Here is a 19,097-nt window from a genome sequence, read left to right on the forward strand (position 1 = left end):
AGACCCCAATTGGGGACAACAATTAGTTAGGAACAGAATTGTTACCTAAGAGTGTCCATTAGTGTAAAAAAAAGGATGCTACAGCAAGATATAGAGAAATGTTTTGTTGCAATATTTTCAGGATCAGACTCAATAATAATAATAAGAGTTAGAGGTTTAAATATATTTCTCTTTAATTATAATAGGCATTCTATATTCACTGAATATTCACAGATAGAAGCAAAGAAAATGGTGAAGGTGGCTCCTTATATATACAAAGGGTGGAGCCAAGAGTGGGAGTGGTGAATTATGAATACATTAAGAGTCAAAGAATAAGTTAACCCCTGATATCCCATATATACATTATTTACACATTAGGGAATAAGGCATTTACATCTGACAAATCCCCCTCTAAATGCCGGTTCGCTATACAACACCAATTACATTCAGATTCAGGACAATATAAGACATACAATTTGGAAGTTAAGTATTTGTGCTGTTTAGAAGGTAAAGGCTTCGTCAATATGTCAGCTAATTGTTCAGAGGTATCACAATGCACTGCTTTGATAAATCCATCTTGAGACAATTGTCTCACATGCTTAAATTTTATATCTATATGCCTGGATCTTTGTCCAATGGCATCGGATCTAGATATTTCAATGGCTGCTTTATTGTCTTCATGCATAACAAAAGGCAAAGTAGGTTTTTTCCAAACATCTGAAATTAAATCATTAAACCATACAAGGTTATTTGCAGCTTTGGATAAACAAACATATTCCGCTTCTGTGGTTGAAGTGGCTACCAGTTCTTGTTTACCAGTGTACCAGTAAACTGGACAGTCATTTAACAGAAAAATATAACCAGAAGTACTTTTTCTGCATGATATATCTCCAGCCCAATCCGCATCTGCGTAACATGTAAGTTTTGGTTCTTTATTATCACTAGGTTCTAATACTAGGCAAAAGTCTAATGTACTTTTCAGATATCTTAAAATTCTTTTGACAGCTTCCCAGTGATACATTGTTGGTTTGCTAACGTGCCTTGATAATAAATTGAGTGGTAATGCAATATCTGGCCTAGTCCAATTAGATATATAAAGAAGTGAACCTATGACTGATCTATAAAATGTATTATCCTTGAATTCAGGGGAAGATTCATCAGTATTTCTAAGGAAATCAGTTTGCATAGGAGTGTCACAGGGTTTGGCATTGTTTAAATTGCATTTGTTTAGAAGTTCAATAATCTTATCTTTCTGAGTAAGTTTGAATCCCCTTCTAGTTTTGTTAATTTGTACACCAAGGTATTTGTTTACTTTACCTAGAGATTTCAACGAGAAATGTTCATTTAGCTTGTTTACAAAGATTTCTCTTCTCTCTTTGTGTTTTCCTATATATAAAATATCATCTACATAAATCAATACAAATTCAATGTAATCATCACTCTTTTTGACAAAGAAACAGTTATCAGCAGTGGTAGTGTTGAAATCCATGGTCTTAAGTACTTTTACCAAGCAATCGTACCATCTTTTGCCAGATTGCTTTAATCCATATAAACTCTTGTTCAATAGCCAAATTTCATTTTTATTAGTGTATTGACTGTGAGGTGCTCTTACATATATTTCCTTATCTAGTTTTGCGTGTAGATACGCAGTCTGTATGTCATATTGAAATACATCAAGATTGAGTGCGGATGCTACTACTAGAGCTGTTTTAACACTCTCTGTTCTTACTGTGGGGGAGTACGTGTCAGTATAGTCCTCCGGATATTTTTGTGCATAACCTTGTGCAACCAATCTAGCTTTGTATAGGGTATTGCCTCCTTCTAGGTTCTTAATTTTATAAAACCACCTGGTACCAATAATTGTTTTATCTTTAGGTGCAATCGCAGGTGTGAATACATTTAATCCTTGCAAACTTTCCATCTCTTTTTTCATAGCTAGTTCCCATTTTTCCTTTTCTTCACGAGGGAGTTTTAATACTTCCTCATATGTATTAGGTGTTATTTGTTCACCATCCATATGCATTATGTAATCTCTGTATTTATTTGGTATTTGATTTCTGTTGTTCCTAATAGCTCTTTCAGGTTTGCTATGGTAGTCATGCAAATATCTTGCTTCCTTTTTTGTTAATGTGTCTGTCTTTATTTTGTGTTGACTATTTGTCCATGTTTTGGTTTTGTTTTTATTTTTGTTGATATTTTGATTTTCTATTGTCCCTTCCTCACGAGATTTTGTATCTTTGCATTTATTTGGAAATATTTCATTAAGATGTAATTTAGACCAGTTGGCCTGTTCATGGAACACAGCTGTTCTGGAAACTATAAATTTGTTATTATTATCAATGAATCTGTACCCTTTGGTGCCAGTTTCATATCCCATAAATCTTAGTCTTCTGGATACGTTTTCTCCCTTTCTTCTCAACTGTTTAGGTATGTGTACGTCTGCAGTGACCCCAAATATGTGCATGTGTGCTAATTTTGGTTTCCTATTATACATCACCTCATATGGTGTCTTATTCACAATACTGGACCAGGTTCTATTTTGAGTGTAATTTGAATAATGTAAGGCTTCTGACCAAAATTGTTTGCCTAAACCAGCATCCTCTAATGTGCACCTAATCATGGTTTGTAATGTGGAATTCTTTCTCTCTGCAATCCCGTTCTGGAACGCAGAAAATGGACTAGACGTGTAATGTAGCATTCCTCTATCCTTTAACCATTGGGAGAATTCTTTAGACATGAATTCACATCCCCTATCTGTCATAATTTGTTTTATTCTGATATTATGTTGTGTTTCTATGCGTTTGTAAAATTCCTTAAATTTTTGAAAGGTTTCATCCTTGTGTTTTAATGTGTAAACAAAACCATAGCGACTGTAATCGTCTACTATTGTTAGGAAGTAACGTTTTCTATAAGTGATTGATGGAGTTAATGGGCCAACTAAGTCCATGTGTACTAAGTCAAAAATTTTGTTAGTTGATCTGGTGGATTTTTTTGGCCTGGGACTAGTTTTTAGTTTAGTAGATTTACATACTGAGCATTCCAAATAATTTTCACAATTTTTTATTTTGACACCTTCTGCGTGTTCAGTCATTTTTTGTACTACAGGAAAACTTGCATGTCCTAACTTCCTATGTAAGATGTGAGCACACTCGTCATGAATTGGTTTACCTATTTTTGGTTTCTTCTCATTGTGTGTATCTGTGTGATCATGAGATATTTTACATTCATCATTGTCACTGTTACTAATAATTTCATCATCTGCCTCAATACAATCTTCCATATTTGAATCAATGTTATGTAACCATCTTTCTTTTGTTATCAGATAGGGTAGGCCTCCTTTAATCATCACAGTGCCTACATTTGTTTTATTCTTCTCTAAAGTTGCTTTTCCCTTTGAGAAAACTATATTGATGTCAGAATCTCTGCTTAGTTTTATGGCACTTAGTATGTTATGAGGTATTTCTGGTATTAACAACACCCCCTCTATTTTTCCTAGAGCAGGCAAGGTCACATTCCCTCTGCCTAATACTTGAACTTTTTCTTGATTAGCTACCTTTATTACAAACTTATCTTCTGTAAATGAAGACAATATATTTTTGTTATTAGTGGTGTGATTAGTTGCCCCAGAATCAATAAGCCAATTATTGTTCTCATTTTGTTGCGTCTTAGTGCTGTCTTGTTTATTTAGTCCATTCAGTGAACCAGATTTTCTCTCTTTTGAATTTTCTCTGCCCCCTCTACTTTCTCTGTAATTTGGTGGGCTTCTATATTTATGTCTATCTGTGGAAGACTGTCTATAATTGTATTTATTCCTATATTCTGACCTATGTCTTTCCTTTGAAATTTTGGGACAATCTCTTCTATTGTGTTCCCTGGACCCACAATTGTGGCATTTAAAAGTTTCATTATATTTTTCTTGGAAAGCTACCTTCCTAAAAGATTTGTGTTCTGTGTGATTGCTATAACGATTTTTTCTTGAATTGTCTTCTGCTATCAATTTGTTAGACAGACTTTCTATTGATAAATATCCTAGATTGATGGTGTCTAAGTGTGACATAAAACTATCCCATGATGAATCAAGTGAATTGATAATAACACTTTTCATTGTTTGATCTGAAATCACTTCCCCCCTCAAATGCAGCTCAGCTCTTATTTTGTTTAAAGATATTAAATGCTCACTTATGGAAACCCCTGGTTTTACTCTGGAAGAAAAGAAGTCCTTAGACATTCTTGTGGTGGTAGCTACACTATCGCTGTGAAACAAATTAAACATGCATTGAATTATTTCTGAAACAGTTAGATTTGGTTTGATGCTATGATACATTGCAGGAGACACGCTAGATATTATTAAGAAAAATGCCTTATGGTGTAAACAATCTATTTTTAAAGTCCAAGGTCTTCTTGGGGGACTAGTGATAAAAAATAGTAAATTTTCTTTCATAAAGACAACCTGGAGCTGTTGATACCATTCTTGCAAATTAATGCCATCAACCCTAAGTTTTGGGAAGTCACTGGGTAAGTTTCCCACATTATTTTGTCCATTACTTACAACCTGAGGTAGTCCGTGGTCTCGCAAGTGTAGGAAATTGCAAAACGGCATGGGGATGCTCGCAACGAGTCTGCGCGGTTCTCTGGCCAGTTCAAGTCTTTCCGGACCGTCTACGTAGTTTCGCACATGCGCGTTGTTCATTTCTTCTTTGGCGTCGTCGTGGAAGGTTCTCTCCATTGTAGCTCGCTCGCTCCGCTCCTCTTCAGACGAGTCGGTCTCTGGCTCGGTCTTAGGAGTTCTGATGGCGGCGACTGTTCTTTTCTTTCTTTTGGGTGCGTTGGCGCTTGCTTCGGTCTGCGGTGTAGGGCGGAATCGACATGGCTCTCTGGGCTCGGGCGTCGTCGCTCTCGAAGTCAGTATGGGAGCGTGCAGGTCTTGAAGTATCGGCTTGTTCGCTTGCTTCTTCGTTGGCGCTTTAGAAATTTTTAATTTTGGCCCAAATGCAGCAAAAAGCGTCTTCATTGCTGACTTTACTTGGGATTTCGTTAAGTCGTCTTCACTTTCTGATTCTGGCTCTTCCGAAGAGTTTGAATCCTCCTTTTCACTTTTGTTGTCTGATAACGTTTTTCGCGCCAGAAATTTTGAACTGAGCATTTTGATTGGCTCTGCTTCGCTCACTTTGGAGGCTTGTTGAAACCAAGATGGCTGCCATTCAAAATTTCACGCGGGATCACATTTTTTCTTTTTCATAACGACTTTCTCTGTAGTCATATCACTCACAGTTTTTTGGTCTTTGGGTTTCTCTTTAGCGATGTTTTTCTCTCTCGCTGCTCCGCTGTTCTTCAGCATTTTTTGGAGGTTCGCGATGAGGCTTTCATCATTCTTCTGGCTTTTTAATAACTTCAATATCTCTGACCTGAGTTCGTTATTTTCTATTTCGATTTCCTCCTGGCCATCATTTTCATTTATTAATTCTTCTTCTTCAGTGGTGTATTCTTCGGATTCTCTCGAAATCGCGTTTGTGGATTCGTTGATTATTTCTTGTTCAGTTTCTATTTCTTTGCTGTAGGCCCTGGTGTTGGGCCTATCTTTCTTAGACATTTTTAGGTATTTATTGAGTCAATTAACCATCCTCTGCTACCAGTTTGTTGCAATATTTTCAGGATCAGACTCAATAATAATAATAAGAGTTAGAGGTTTAAATATATTTCTCTTTAATTATAATAGGCATTCTATATTCACTGAATATTCACAGATAGAAGCAAAGAAAATGGTGAAGGTGGCTCCTTATATATACAAAGGGTGGAACCAAGAGTGGGAGTGGTGAATTATGAATACATTAAGAGTCAAAGAATAAGTTAACCCCTGATATCCCATATATACATTATTTACACATTAGGGAATAAGGCATTTACATCTGACATGTTTTCAGTGATTTTACTAGTTAGAATACAGACTTTAAAAAATTAGATAGGATTTTGCTATACAGTACTTCTCTTTAACACACTTGATGATACAATTTTAAACTTCCTAGGTTGAAGGTTTTCCTGCAACATAAATATGGGATATTAAAAAGGGATTTAGATATGAATGTTATGGAAATTTGGTATCTATAGTTTCCAGGCCCTAAATCTGTTTAGTAGCATCATAGTAGCCTCAGTCATATTAGTGATTCCTTCCTTCCTTCCTTCCTTCCTTCCTCCTTCCTTCCTTCCTTCCTTCCTTCCTTCCTTCCTTCCTTCCTTCCTTCCTTCCTTCCTTCCTTTCTTCCTCCTCCCTCCCTCCCTCCCACCCTCCCTCCCTCCCTCCCTCCCTCCCTCCCTCCCAACACAGAAAGGTTTTCACCTGGTGCCAAAATGAGGCCACTGTGGGTGCCAACTGAGGGTCTCTGGGGAGGACATTCCATAAATGAGGTGCCACCTCTGAAATGGCAAGATAAAGGAAGGGGCTTGGGAGTGTCCATGTCCCCTTGGGGAGCCCATTGTGACTAAGGAAGCCTCCCCCAAAAGCCTTTGAACAAAGGCCCTATAACATGTTCTCCACCCACCAGATTCCCTCCCCCTCTTAGGTTGGCCTGAGACTCCTAATGGCTCTTTCTATCCATCTTTTGCCTTAAGGGAGCTCATTGGTCAACCTTGAAGATTTCCATCCAGCAAATGATCCCATTCCACATTCTATATATTGCATAATCCACAAGGTAGTCTTTGCCCAATTTTGGAACTTTTCCTGATCCATTTCCTGATTGGCTGGCTGGGAAAGGGACAGTCCAGGCAGGTCTTCCTTTGCCAGATATTCATATTAGAAGTTAGGGGAAGGATTATAATTTCTACATTCTCCTTTATCTGTGAGACATCCTATCGATTGCAGCATTGGCTTTGGGGTTTTTTCAAGGGTTTCTCCCAATTTCTGCCATGCCAACTTTACTCCATTCCATTTCTGTCCCATAAACGTTTCGTTCTTCCCATTTTTTAAAAAAGCATTTTCCCCTTTAACAAGTGGCTGGCTGAATAATAATTGATGGTGAATCAGTCCCATGGATGTATCTTTCTCCCCAGGATTTTTCAATATCTTTCCCTCTAGCAGGATACTTGGATCAGTAATTGACTGGGGGGTCCGTCCCAAAAATATTTGCTTCTCCCCAGATTTTAAAAAGCAGCACTTTTTCGTGCAGCTGTTGATAAAAATAGGATCACCAACATGATTGCCAATGTCCGATGACGGATATGAAGGAGAAGGAAGAGGAGGAGGAGGGGGAGGAGGAAGGAAGGAAGGAAGGAAGGAAGGAAGGAGAAGAAGAAGAAGAAGAAGAAGAAGAAGAAGAAGAAGAAGAAGAAGAAGAAGAACAACAACAACAACAACAACAACAACAACAACAACAACAACAACAACAACAAGATTATTTTGAAAACTCCCCCCCCCCCTTTGACGAGCTGATTGGGCCAATAATAATTGATTGGGGATCCATCCTGTGAATGTTTGCTTCTCTCCAGTTTGTTGTTTATAAAACACTTATTTTCCCTTTAAGAAGCCAGCGAGGCTGACCGCAAGAATAACAACAATTCATTTCGGTTTCCCGTCTGGGCAGAGCCCAAAGGCGGTCACCTGATTTGGAGGAAAATAAACGAAACTTAACTTTCTCTTTCTTTGTCCCGGCGGAGGAGGTGGCGATGGCGGCCGAAACGCCCTTGCAAGGTTTCCTGGAAGAACTCACCTGCTCCATCTGCCTGGACTATTTCCAGTACCCCGTGCTCATCCCGGAGTGCGTCCACAACTTCTGCCGGGGCTGCCTGACCCGCAGTTGGGGGACGTCGGAATCAGAGGCTTCCTGTCCCCAATGCAGACAGACCTTCGCGCCCCGCAGCCTCCTCTCCAACTGGCAGCTGGCGCGGGTGCTGGAAGGGGCCAGCCTATGCAGCAGCCATCCGGGTGAGGAAGGAGGGAGTCTCTGCCAGAAGCACCGGGAGCCCCTCAAGCTCTTCTGTAAGTACCACAAGACCCTCATCTGCGTGGTCTGCGACCGATCCAAAGAGCACAGGAGCCACTTGGTGATCCCTGCGGAGGAGGCTTTCCTGGAATACCAGGTAGGAATCAGCCAGGAGGAATCGCTGCGGAGGGGCATCCAGATCCTTGGTCTTCCTGGCAATCCTTGGACCAATTTACTTTTTCTGTTGTCCACAAACTGGGTTTAGCCTGGCGCAGATGCGAATTAGAACCAGACTGGAGAGGCCTTTCAAGGGACTTTTAATGACGTACTTCAGCAAAAGGGTCTCAGCAGCTAAAGGAGCCAAGACCCCTGAACGATGTAAACATTCAAAATATAGGGTTCAGATTAAGGTTCCTTGACAGGAGTTTCTTTTGATTTTTATTTTTTTTTAATTTGATTTATATGCCGCCCTTCTCCGGAGACTCAGGGCGGCTTACAATGCGTTAAGCAATAGCCTTCATTCTTTTGTATATTTTATACAAAGTCAGCTTATTGCCCCCACAAACTGGCCTACTTTACTCACATTCCTCATACATTGCGTATTTGTGCTAATTAGCTTTCTTATCAAAAGAGCTGTTTGTTTTATTATTATAATAAGAAGTTTCCAAAGTTGATGTCTGTGTGTCCCCCCATTGGTTACTGGTCTTATTACACTCCTCTGCAACTTTCTGCCTCGGCCATTCCTTTAACAAACTTCCCTAATTCCAACCTGAGACCTTCACCTCCTGCTTTATCCTCTGTGGCTGCAATTTTTTTGAAGACAGATTTACCATAGTCTTTGATTTACAACCATTCATTTAATGACCTTCTCATAAGCAAAGTCAATTGGGAAGCCAGAATCGCTTCACAACTGTGTTACTAAAAGTGAACAACTGCAGTGATTCACTTAACAACTGCAGCAAGACCTTGGAAATTTAAAAACAGAACAGGATTTAAAAAAAAGAAGGAATAAAAATTGACTGGTGGCCATATTTGCAAATTAGGACAAAATATAAAAAAGACAGGGAACAATATGGTATACACAGAGAACAATTGGAATTGGATAAGATATTATTAGGACCAGGAGAAAAAATGATCACAAAAATGTATAATTATCTGTTAAAATTTAAAATGGAAGAAGAAACCGTGAAGGAAACAATGATGAGCTGGGCAAGAAATTTTGGCTATAACATTCATTTGGCTCAATGGGATAAATTATGGGAGAGAAACTATAAACTAACAGTGTCAGCTGCTTACAAGGAGAATCTTTATAAGATGTTTTACCTATGGCACCTGCCAAAAGCAAGATTGGCTAGGATGTTCTGAAAACAGGTCCCCAGATTGTTGGAGGTACGGCCATAGCCGAGGGACCTTCTACCATATGTGGTGGACCTGCCCTAAGATTAGGAAATTTTGGTGGAAGATAAAAAAAATGGCTGGAAGAGATAACTGGGTGGAAGATAGAAAAAAACCCAGAACTATTCCTCCTCGGTATTTAAGAAAAGAAAATGGAAAAAAAATTACAATATATCACATTACACATACTAACTGCGTGTAGACTTGCCATAGCACAAAATTGGAAACAACCAGATATCCCCCCAGACCAAGTTATAATTTAAAAAAATTATGACTGTGCAGAAATGGACAGATTATCTATGGAAAGTAAGAAAAGGGAAGACACCAAATACTATTTAATTCGGAATAGATGGTATTCCTGGCTGGAGAGTAAATCTAAAATATAAGCGATATTTTGTTACGAAACCGAATTGTGAATAGAAGATACTGTAACTTAGATAAGGATGTAAGTTAAGACAGATAGTAGAATTTGTATATGGAAGTTAATTTGTATATGAAAGATAGAGATAGTGATATAGAAAAGCTGTACTATTGCTTAGGTTTTGATGTGTTTGTTTTTGTTGTATGTTATAGTTTTTTATTTTTTGTTCTTTTCTATTTTTTGTACTGTATATTTTAATGTTTGAAAATTTAATAAATATTATTTTTTTAAAAAAAACAACTGCAGCAAGAACATCACTTAACTGTCTTGCTTAGCAATGGAAATTGCCTGTAGGGCAAAATAGGCTCCCTTTCCACGTTTGCGCTAGAACGAAATTGTCATTCCTCCAAAGTCTTGAGTGCAGACCCCGAAAAACACTCCTGCTGGATCACGCCAAACGTTCATTTCTCAGTGATGCTTCTGGATGACTGCAACCAGGAGACTCAGGCAGCTCACTTTAATGCCATTACAGGTAGTCCTTGACTTAAAACCATTTGTTTAGTGACTGTTCAAAGTTACGACGACAATAAAAAAAGTGACATAATGTTTTTCACCCTTATGATCATTGCAGCATTCTGTGGTCACATGATCAAAATTTGGACGCTTGCCAACTGCCATGTATTTATGACGATTGCACATATCTTCTAATTGGGTCTTTCCTCCGATGTAATTCTTTACGGAAAAGAAACTCAAAACTTATATTTTTTAGATCAAGGTGGAGGATTGCCTGAAGGCTCAGAAGGAGGAGAAAGAAAAAATAGCTACATACAAAGGAGACACAGAGCAAACAGTGCAGGAGATGCTTGTAAGTATTGATCCAAGGGTGAAGAGCTTCTGAGCTAATAGGAAGGAAAACACCATCTGCCATCTTCGATAATAGGCAGCCTGTCTTTTAGTACAAATTCTGACTGAAATTAATTCAAAGTTAAAGACTGTGTAGGGCACAGAACTTGGTCTTAACCTGGGGACTAAGGTGTCACCATTGGCTGAATGAGTCACGGTTGGGTTATATATATATAAGAGTTACATTGTCCTTGCAATATAGCTTCTGTGTTTCTGAGTTCTGGTTATTCTGGTCCTGGTTTCTACTGCATGGGTATTGTATACATGCATCATGCTCTATATTATTGTATATAAAGAAGTTTCTTCTATAAATGAATCCTGCTGAATTATTTACTTGTGTACTTAGTTGCCTCTACTAGATCTCTTGTTTAACTTGATTAAGGTAGATGAGTGCAGTTCTGGATCAGGATCCACTGAGTCGCACATGGTGCCCATATTTGAATAGCTAGCCAGAGAAATGACTGAAGCCTGGGAAACAGGGCCCTTGTCAGTCAACAGGAGTGCTGATTTCCCACCATCTTACCAGGTACTTAGGATCTGAGGACAGGCAACACAAGAAAACGACAATCAATGACTTCATAGCTGTCCATCAACACCCCACTTAACAACTAAAGGCCATACACAACCAGGCACCACATAAATACAAGGCATGGAACAGCCCAATGCACACATTCTGGAGAGAGTGTTCCAATATTTGAGGGTCTGTCACAGAGAGAAGGGGGTCAGTCTGTTTTCCAAAGCACCTGAAGGCCAGGCAAGGAATAATGGATGGAAACTGATCAAGGAGAGATTCAACTTAGAAATAAGGAGAAATTTTCTGACTGAGGACAATCAACCAATGAAACAGCTTCCCTCCAGAAGTAGTGGGAGCTTCATCAGTGGAAGTTTTCAAGAAGAGGCCGGACTGCCATCTGTCAGAAACAAAGGCGGGTCTCCTGCTTGGGTGGTTGGGGGGGATGCTGGAGTAGATGACCTACAAGGTCCCTTCCAACTCTGTTATTCTGCTATTTTGTCTTGCCAGGTACCAGGCTAAGGAAACATATGAGAATCCGGTGGATTTACTTCTAGAGCCAAAGTGGACAATCTGGGATTACAGTGATATGACTGAGCTTCTGAAAGGTGCCATGAAAAAATTGAGAGGTAAAAAACAGCCACCAAGGTTTTACACTGGATGACATTTTGAGCATCGAAGAGAGATTCTGGGTCAATGTCACATGGATCAAAGAGGGATCGATTTCAGGATCAGTGTCTCAGTTAGGATTGTAAATGGAGACTACCTGTAGTCTTCGTAGCCCAAATCAGTGATGGGTTCCTACCGGTTCGCTCTGGATCTTGCAAACTGGTAGTAGCGGTGGCGGGAGGCTCTGCCCATCCACCTGGACATCATCACAGACACTCTGCGCATGCACCCACATTGTGAACCGGTAGCGAAGGTAAGTGGAGCCCACCCCTGGCCCAAATCCATATGCCCTGATCACTGGGGAAGCAGAATAAGTTTCCACAAAGTATAATGGAATATATGCAGGTAGTTCTTGACTTACGACCTCCGTTGAGCTGAAAATTTCTGTGGCAAAGCAAGACAGTTGTTAAGTGAGAAGTGCCCCATTTTACGAACTTTTTTGCCACACTTATTCAGAAAATGACGGCACTTAAGTGAATCATGGTTGATAAATGAATCTGGATTCATGCATTGATTTTGCGTGTCAGAAGCTCCCCAGGAAGGTTGAAGAGGACAATCCCAGAATCATGGGATGCTGCAACCATCGTAAATACAAGCTGGTTCCCAAGTGCCCAAATTTTGATCACGTGACTGGGGAGGCTGCAACCGTCATAAGTGTGAGAACCGATCATAAAGCTCCTTTGTCAGTGCTGCTATAACGTCACTAAAAAAATAGTTGTAAATTGAGGATTACCTGTATATGGAATTTATTCATTTATTTTTATTATTTATTAGTCCAATTTATATGCCACCCTTCTCCGTAGACTCAGGGTGGCTTACAATGCATTATAGTAATAGCCAGCATACTTTTTGTCTATACCTGCTTATTAGGGCTTCCCCCCCCCCGGTGTTGTTCTATACAAAGTTGGCTTATTGGCCCCACAATCCGGGTCCTCAATTTACCTACCTCGAAAGGATGGAAGGCTGAGTCAACCTTGAGCCTGGTGAGATTTGAACTTGCACTAATTGTAGGCAGCTGGCAGCTAAGTGCTAGCACTTAATAGCACTTTAGTCCGCTGCACCACTGAGGTGCATATATAGTAGAATATATTTATACCTGATGGAATATATATATAGCCACCAATGACATTCTGGCTTGTAGCTTTCCCTATTCCTTATTTCCTGATCTGAGGCCAAAGGAAGCAAACCAGGGAATCTGAGGGAGGCCCTTCTGTTGCTCCAATTCCAGTGATGAGATGCTGAATTCCTCCCTTTTCTTCCCCAGATACTCTGGAAAGTGGACTTCAACTACAGGAAGGTAAATATGAGTTACAGGAATTGGAATTCCTTGCTATTTTAAGCTCTGATGCCAGTAATGTGAAGAGAAACATAATAGATCAAAAAGAAAAATAAAGGATTAATTACTATATAAGACTATGATGATCCAGTAAACTTTAATGATTATATGATTTATGAACTATTACTTGCCATTTATATGTACAATATTAGCTAATGCAGTGGAGAAAAATTCCTTGTGTGACTGATCACATTTGGCCAAATCAAGCGGTTGTTCTGTTCTGTTCTGTTCTGTTTTACTCCTCTACTCCTGCTCCACTCTGTTCCATTCTATACATACCATATTTTTTGGAGTGTAAGACGAACCTTTCCCCCCCTAAAAGAGGCTGAAAATTTGGGTGCAACTTATACTCCGTATGTAGCTTTTAGGAAGCTTTTTTCAGCCCCACCGAGGCACTAATGAAGCACTAGCAAGCAATGTTCCCAGCTTTGCCTGCTCCCTCAACTCCCTGAGTGAAGCAGTCTCCCTGCTTTGCTCCGACTCTCAGCTGTTCTTTAGAAGCTTTTTCCAGCCCTAACCAGGTACCAGCCGAGTGAAGCTTTGCCTGCTTTTCTCATTGCTGCTTCCTCTCAGCTGTGCCTTAGAAGCTGTTTTTTATCCCCAAGCAGGGGATAAAAAACAAGCAAACTAATGTGCTGAAGCTGACCAGACTAAGGACGATAGCCAGATGAATACCTGGTAGGCAGATTTTTTTCCCCTATTTTCCTCCCCAAAAACTAAGCTGTGTCTTATACTCCGATGCGTCTTATACTCTGAAAAATATGGTAATCTAAAAAACTGAAGCCAATCTTGGTGTAGAATGAAATACCTGGACAAATGGGAAAATATGACCTGGGAGTGAAAGGAATCTTGAATTCCTACCAAGCTAATAACATCCTCTTGATTTTACTGCCTGACTATAAGCTGGTGAGAGACCAGGTCTTTGGGAGCAGAAATTAGGTCCTTTGGGTCAAAGCAAATAGCAAAGTTGGAGCATCAGGGTTGCCTCCACTCTGTGGGCCATCAGAAAGCAGAGGTTTCCTGTATAAGATCCTCCCCTTTTGTACATCCCTGTGATACCCTGATGCTCGTAGAGAAAAAGACGGAGCCTCCTCACATCCCATCATGTGTCCTAAGTTACCTCTGGGGGATCCTTCTGATTTTTATCAGTTCAGAATTAAAACATGGCAGCCTCTTGCTCTGCCTGATCTTCTGGAAGAGGTGGAGCGCTATGAAGGGTTTGAAGGACTTGGCCTTTGTGAGACTTGTGGACTTCAGTTCCCAGAATTCCCCATCCAGGATGGCAAAGCTGGACGGTAATCAGCAGAGTGGCGACCACATGGGAGACTAGAGACTAGGGGAATTGACCAGTGGAGCCAAGAGACGAAGAGCTGAGGGGAGGAGCCAAAAGCTGCACAGGTAGTCAACGTATCCTGAAGGTGTGCAGCTTAGTGGCAGATGGAGGGGAGGGAGATGGACTGGAAGATGGCGAAGGCAACCTAAGTGAATGGAAGGAGAAGGCCAGAGGAGTGCTGAACAGGCCGGCAGTTAACAGAGGATGGGACTAAGACAGTGGGAGAGCCCGAGTGCTTGGAGAAAAGGGAGCAGAGGGACCTGGACAATAGCAGCCCCATCAGCCATTGGAATTCTGTTAGTTGAAGTCTACAAGTCTTACAGTTGCCAAAGTTGGAGGACTCTTGACCAGGCAATGCTTAGGTGTTGTTTAAGAAAACAATGAGTCTTCCAGTCCTGGGGGGGGGGGGTTGGGGGTTGGAAGCTGAACTCCATTCACACAAGAGGGTTAAACTCTTGGGGGTGAAGACACAAACCAAGCTCTTGTTTTTTTCCTTCCTTCCTTTCCCATTTACAGAGAATGTAACTCTGGATCCAGACACAGCCAATCCTGACCGCCTTGAAGTCTCGGAAGATCGAAAAAGTGTCAAAAGTGTTAAGCCAGTTAACCAAAAATATCTTTTCTCAGACCCCATGAGATTTGTACGTCATCCTTGTGTCCTTGGCTGTCAGAAGTTCTCCACAGGGAGACATTTCTGGGAAGTAATTGTAGGAGGTAAAGGAAGGTGGGGTGTAGGGGTTGCCAGCAAACCACTGAATGTAACAAATGTTGATAAGCAGACCAGGTGCTGGATGTTTGGGAGCAAGCCAGTGAACTTAACAGATCTTGATGATCAGATCAGGCTCTGGGAGTTTGTGAAATGGAGAGGGAAATACCAGGCCATATCTCTGTCAAAATGCTCTAAACTGGTCCTGACTGAGGAGCCCAGGAGGATCCGCATCTCTCTCAACTGTGAAGGGGGACAAGTGAGCTTTTTTGATGCCAGCACAGCAACTCTGCTCTATACATTCTCACACGCTTCCTTGGTTGGAGAGACCCTTCTGCCCCTTTTCTGTTTGGGTGATGGCACCTGCATGACACTCCCCTAAAAGAAGGGACCTCCATAAACAAATCTCCCTATTTACTAAGCAGGGATCTCCGAAAGCCTTTAAAGCAGAGATTCCTTAGCTTTTTGCTACTTCAGCTTCCTTTACTGTTCTATGCCTCCCTGGTCAGTCAATCAGTCATTATAAAGGAATAACCTGATCAGCATTTCTATTTGTCTGGATAAAAAAAAAATGAAGTGTCCTAGGATCTTTATTGGCTTTAGCATCATGTGTTCAGGTGTATCAGTATTAAAGATACCTTACAGCTAAGCCTGTCAATCATGATTTTATATGTCTGTCACAGCTCTTCATCCCATTTATGGATCATGCTTGTTTGTTTCATGTTAGTTGCAATCAATGATTGTGTAGGTGTCCATAACTCAGTATATTCTATAATCATCCCCTTCTTTTTTTCTTTCCTTCCCCCTTTTTTCCTCCCGTTTCCTGTTAACACATAATTGTCATAATCCAACGAACCCTAGCAGGGCTTCAGCAAGTATTACACTCGATATAAGTTTTATAGCCTCATAGGTTTTTTTAAAAACAAATCCTAGTACTTTTCCTATCTTTTTATACTTACGTAGGTTATCTACAACAATCGGATTACTGATTGTAAGACTGACTGTAATTTTATACAGTAGGTGTCTCATGGATTGCAATTTTATGCCAATAAATTTATTCAGTGCAATAGATAGAAACAGAAGATGCACAGAAGACAGAAAAATAAAATAAAAATAAAACATAGCATTTGTTATCAAGATAGAAAACATGAGTGCTATGTGCCCTAAACGGCTCAAGCCAAAAGTCAAAAAGAATTGTTAATAAAATTGTACAAATGAAATACATTATTAAATACATTAAAGGGAAAAGAAAAAAAACATTGTCTTTCAATTTTTTTCTGCAAAGTAAAATAAAAAATAAAATTACAGCCTCAACTTTTATTTTTTAGCCCTGTCTATAAAAACAGATTAGTCTAATAAGCAAAATCAAGCATGAAGAGTTTCTTTTTTTCTATCTCAAGCAGAAAGTTTAGAAGCAGCTTCCAAGTAGAAACAAGGGGTCATATCTAATTAAAGCAGTTAATTTCTTCATTTTTTCTAGCTCCATCACTTTTTCCATCCATTCTTCTCTTGTGGGGATTGATATGTATGTCCATGTCTGCATGTAGGATTCTGGCTGCATTCAAAATCTTTTTTTCAACTCCTCATTTAGTAAACTTTTTGACTCTTTCTATGGAAAGGAAACTGGAAGGTTTGAAGACTACAGGTAGTCCTTGACGTATGACCACAGTTGGGCCTGAAATTTCTGTTGCTGAGTGAAACAGTTGTTAAGTGAATTTTGCCCCATTTTAAGACCTTTCCTGGAACTGTTGTTAAGTGAATCATTGCAGTGGTTAAGTTAGTAACACAGTTGTGAAATGAATCCGGCTTCCCCATTGACTTTGCTTGTCAGAAGGTCACAAAGAGTGATCATATGACCCCAGGACGCTGCAACCGTCATAAATATGAATCGGTTGCCAAGTGGCTGAATTTTGATCGTGTGACCATGGGGGTGCTGTAAGAGTCTTAAGTGTGAAAAATGACCATCACTTTTTTCAGTGCCGTGGTAACTTCAAATGATCATTAAATGAACTATTGAAAGTCAAGGATTGCCTGTAATGGCTAATAGTAGGGATATATAATGTAATTCAGAAAAAGCAGGAATTCAAAGTGCTGGTCAATTGTCTATATATTCTTCACGATTTTAAGAATGCCTGCTTAGGGTTCCTATCCCCTTTTGGGGGATGTGGTGGTGGGTGTTCTTTGTAGGGTCTCCCCCTCCCCTTAATCTCCAGGCCCAGGAGAACCCTAACACTGATGACCTACAAAATATTATAACCACCTGGATTTTCCAAAGTGCCTTCATTCTGGGAGCATAAATGCAGGGGATTTTTTTATCTTAATGATGCGCTATTTTGTTTTTCAAATAGTCTTTAAGAAAGTAAAAACAATATAAAAGAGATGAACAGCTGGGTAAAAAAGAGCAATGGGATTTTTTTAAAAAAATGGAAGTACTTTATGTGTCTGTTAGTTTCTGGTTGTCGAGACGTTTCACTCATTTATTTTGTAACTGTAAGAATTTAATTTTCCCCCTAGGAAATGGCTCCTTTCAGAGTTTTGTCTCTTTATTTTTTAGGACATTGGAAGCATCTTGAAGAAGTAAGTAAATCCACCCCTTTCTTTACAGACTCAGAGATCAGCAGATCCTCCAGCAGTTTTCCTATTTTGGGAAGCTCTGTTTGTATTTAGCAGTATTTTAATGTAAAGACAACGTACCGTATTTTCAGGGCTATTTAAATAATTCGTCAGATAACTTCAACACAATATAATTAGCAATATTTGATATGATCAATTATTGGTTGGTTGCACACTCAGCCAGATGTTTAGATTGAATTTGGCATTTTTATCTACCTATGGAGTCCTTCCCAATAACAGACAGATGTTTGATGGTTTTAAAAGTATCATAGTAGGATGTAGGATGTTCCAAGTAATGCAACTGTCATAAATACATGCTAGTTGCCAATCATCCGAATTGTGATTATAGGGACAGTGTGACAGATGTTAAGTGCGAAAATGGTTGTAAGTCAGTTTTTTGAGAGCTATTCTAACTGGTTGCTAACAAATAGTCATAAATAGAAATTTACTTGTAACTGAATTTGACTCTATTAAATTTCATTCCATTACATTTAACCCATCAAGATCAGTTTGAATGTTATGTTCATCTTCTTTTTGATTACCTACCTCACTCATATTAGTCATTAGTCATTTGGTAAGATAGAATCCATTTATTTTGGCCAAGAGATTCAGAAGAAGTTTGAAGAGAAGGGAGCCTCAAACTGAAATGTGCCCATATTTGAATAGCTAGCCAGAGAATTGACTGAAGCCTGGGAAACAGGGGCCCTTGTCAGTCAACAGGAGTGCTGATTTACCACCAGCTTACCAGGTATTTAGGATTGGAGGACAGGGCAACACGAAGAAAGGACAGTCAATGACTTAATAGCTGTCCATCAACACCCCACTTAACAACTAAAAGCCACATACAACCAGGCACCACATAAATACAATATGTAGAACAGCCCAGTGCACACATTCTGGAGAGCGAGAGAGAAGTTCCCTGAAGATGGGCTCCAGCAGAAGTCCGAAAGCTCAGAAGATAAAACCTCTGGTGACTAACCCAGACTGGATCCTGCCGCTAGCCAATCCTCAAGCACACAGAGGATTGTGCCACAGAGAGGAGGGGGTTAACCTGTTTTCCAAAGCACCTGAAGGCCAGACAAGGAATAATGGATGGAAACTGATCAAGGAGAGATTCAACCTAGAAATAAGGAGACATTTTCTGACTGAGGAGAATGACCCACTGGTACATCTTTGCCTTCAGACGTTGTGGGAGCTTCATTACTAGAAGCTTTTAAGAAGAGGCTGGACTGCCATCTGTTAGAAACAGTGTAGGGTCTCCTGCTTGGGTGGGGGTGGGGGTGGACTAGATGACCTACAAGGTCCCTTCCAACTCTGTTATTCTGTTATTTTGCCCTGCCAGATATCAGGCAAAGGAAACATATGAGAATCCGGTGGA

The 19,097-nt window shown here is 39.9% G+C and overlaps 1 pseudogene across 1 annotated transcript; it reads left to right on the top strand.

The window, feature by feature from the left end:
• The first annotated feature begins 4,673 nt into the window (after nucleotides 1-4,673).
• Nucleotides 4,674-16,363, top strand: LOC148115666 (E3 ubiquitin-protein ligase TRIM17-like; annotated as a pseudogene). The gene is made up of 5 exons (XR_015732717.1): nucleotides 4,674-8,049; nucleotides 10,418-10,513; nucleotides 11,573-11,691; nucleotides 12,996-13,028; nucleotides 14,917-16,363. The product of XR_015732717.1 is annotated as an E3 ubiquitin-protein ligase TRIM17-like (transcript).
• Nucleotides 16,364-19,097: the final 2,734 nt, after the last annotated feature.

Source organism: Pantherophis guttatus, chromosome 2 (genome assembly GCF_059756535.1).
Source record: "Pantherophis guttatus breed Tessera chromosome 2, ASM5975653v1, whole genome shotgun sequence".
Classification (NCBI taxonomy): Eukaryota; Metazoa; Chordata; class Lepidosauria; order Squamata; family Colubridae; genus Pantherophis; species Pantherophis guttatus.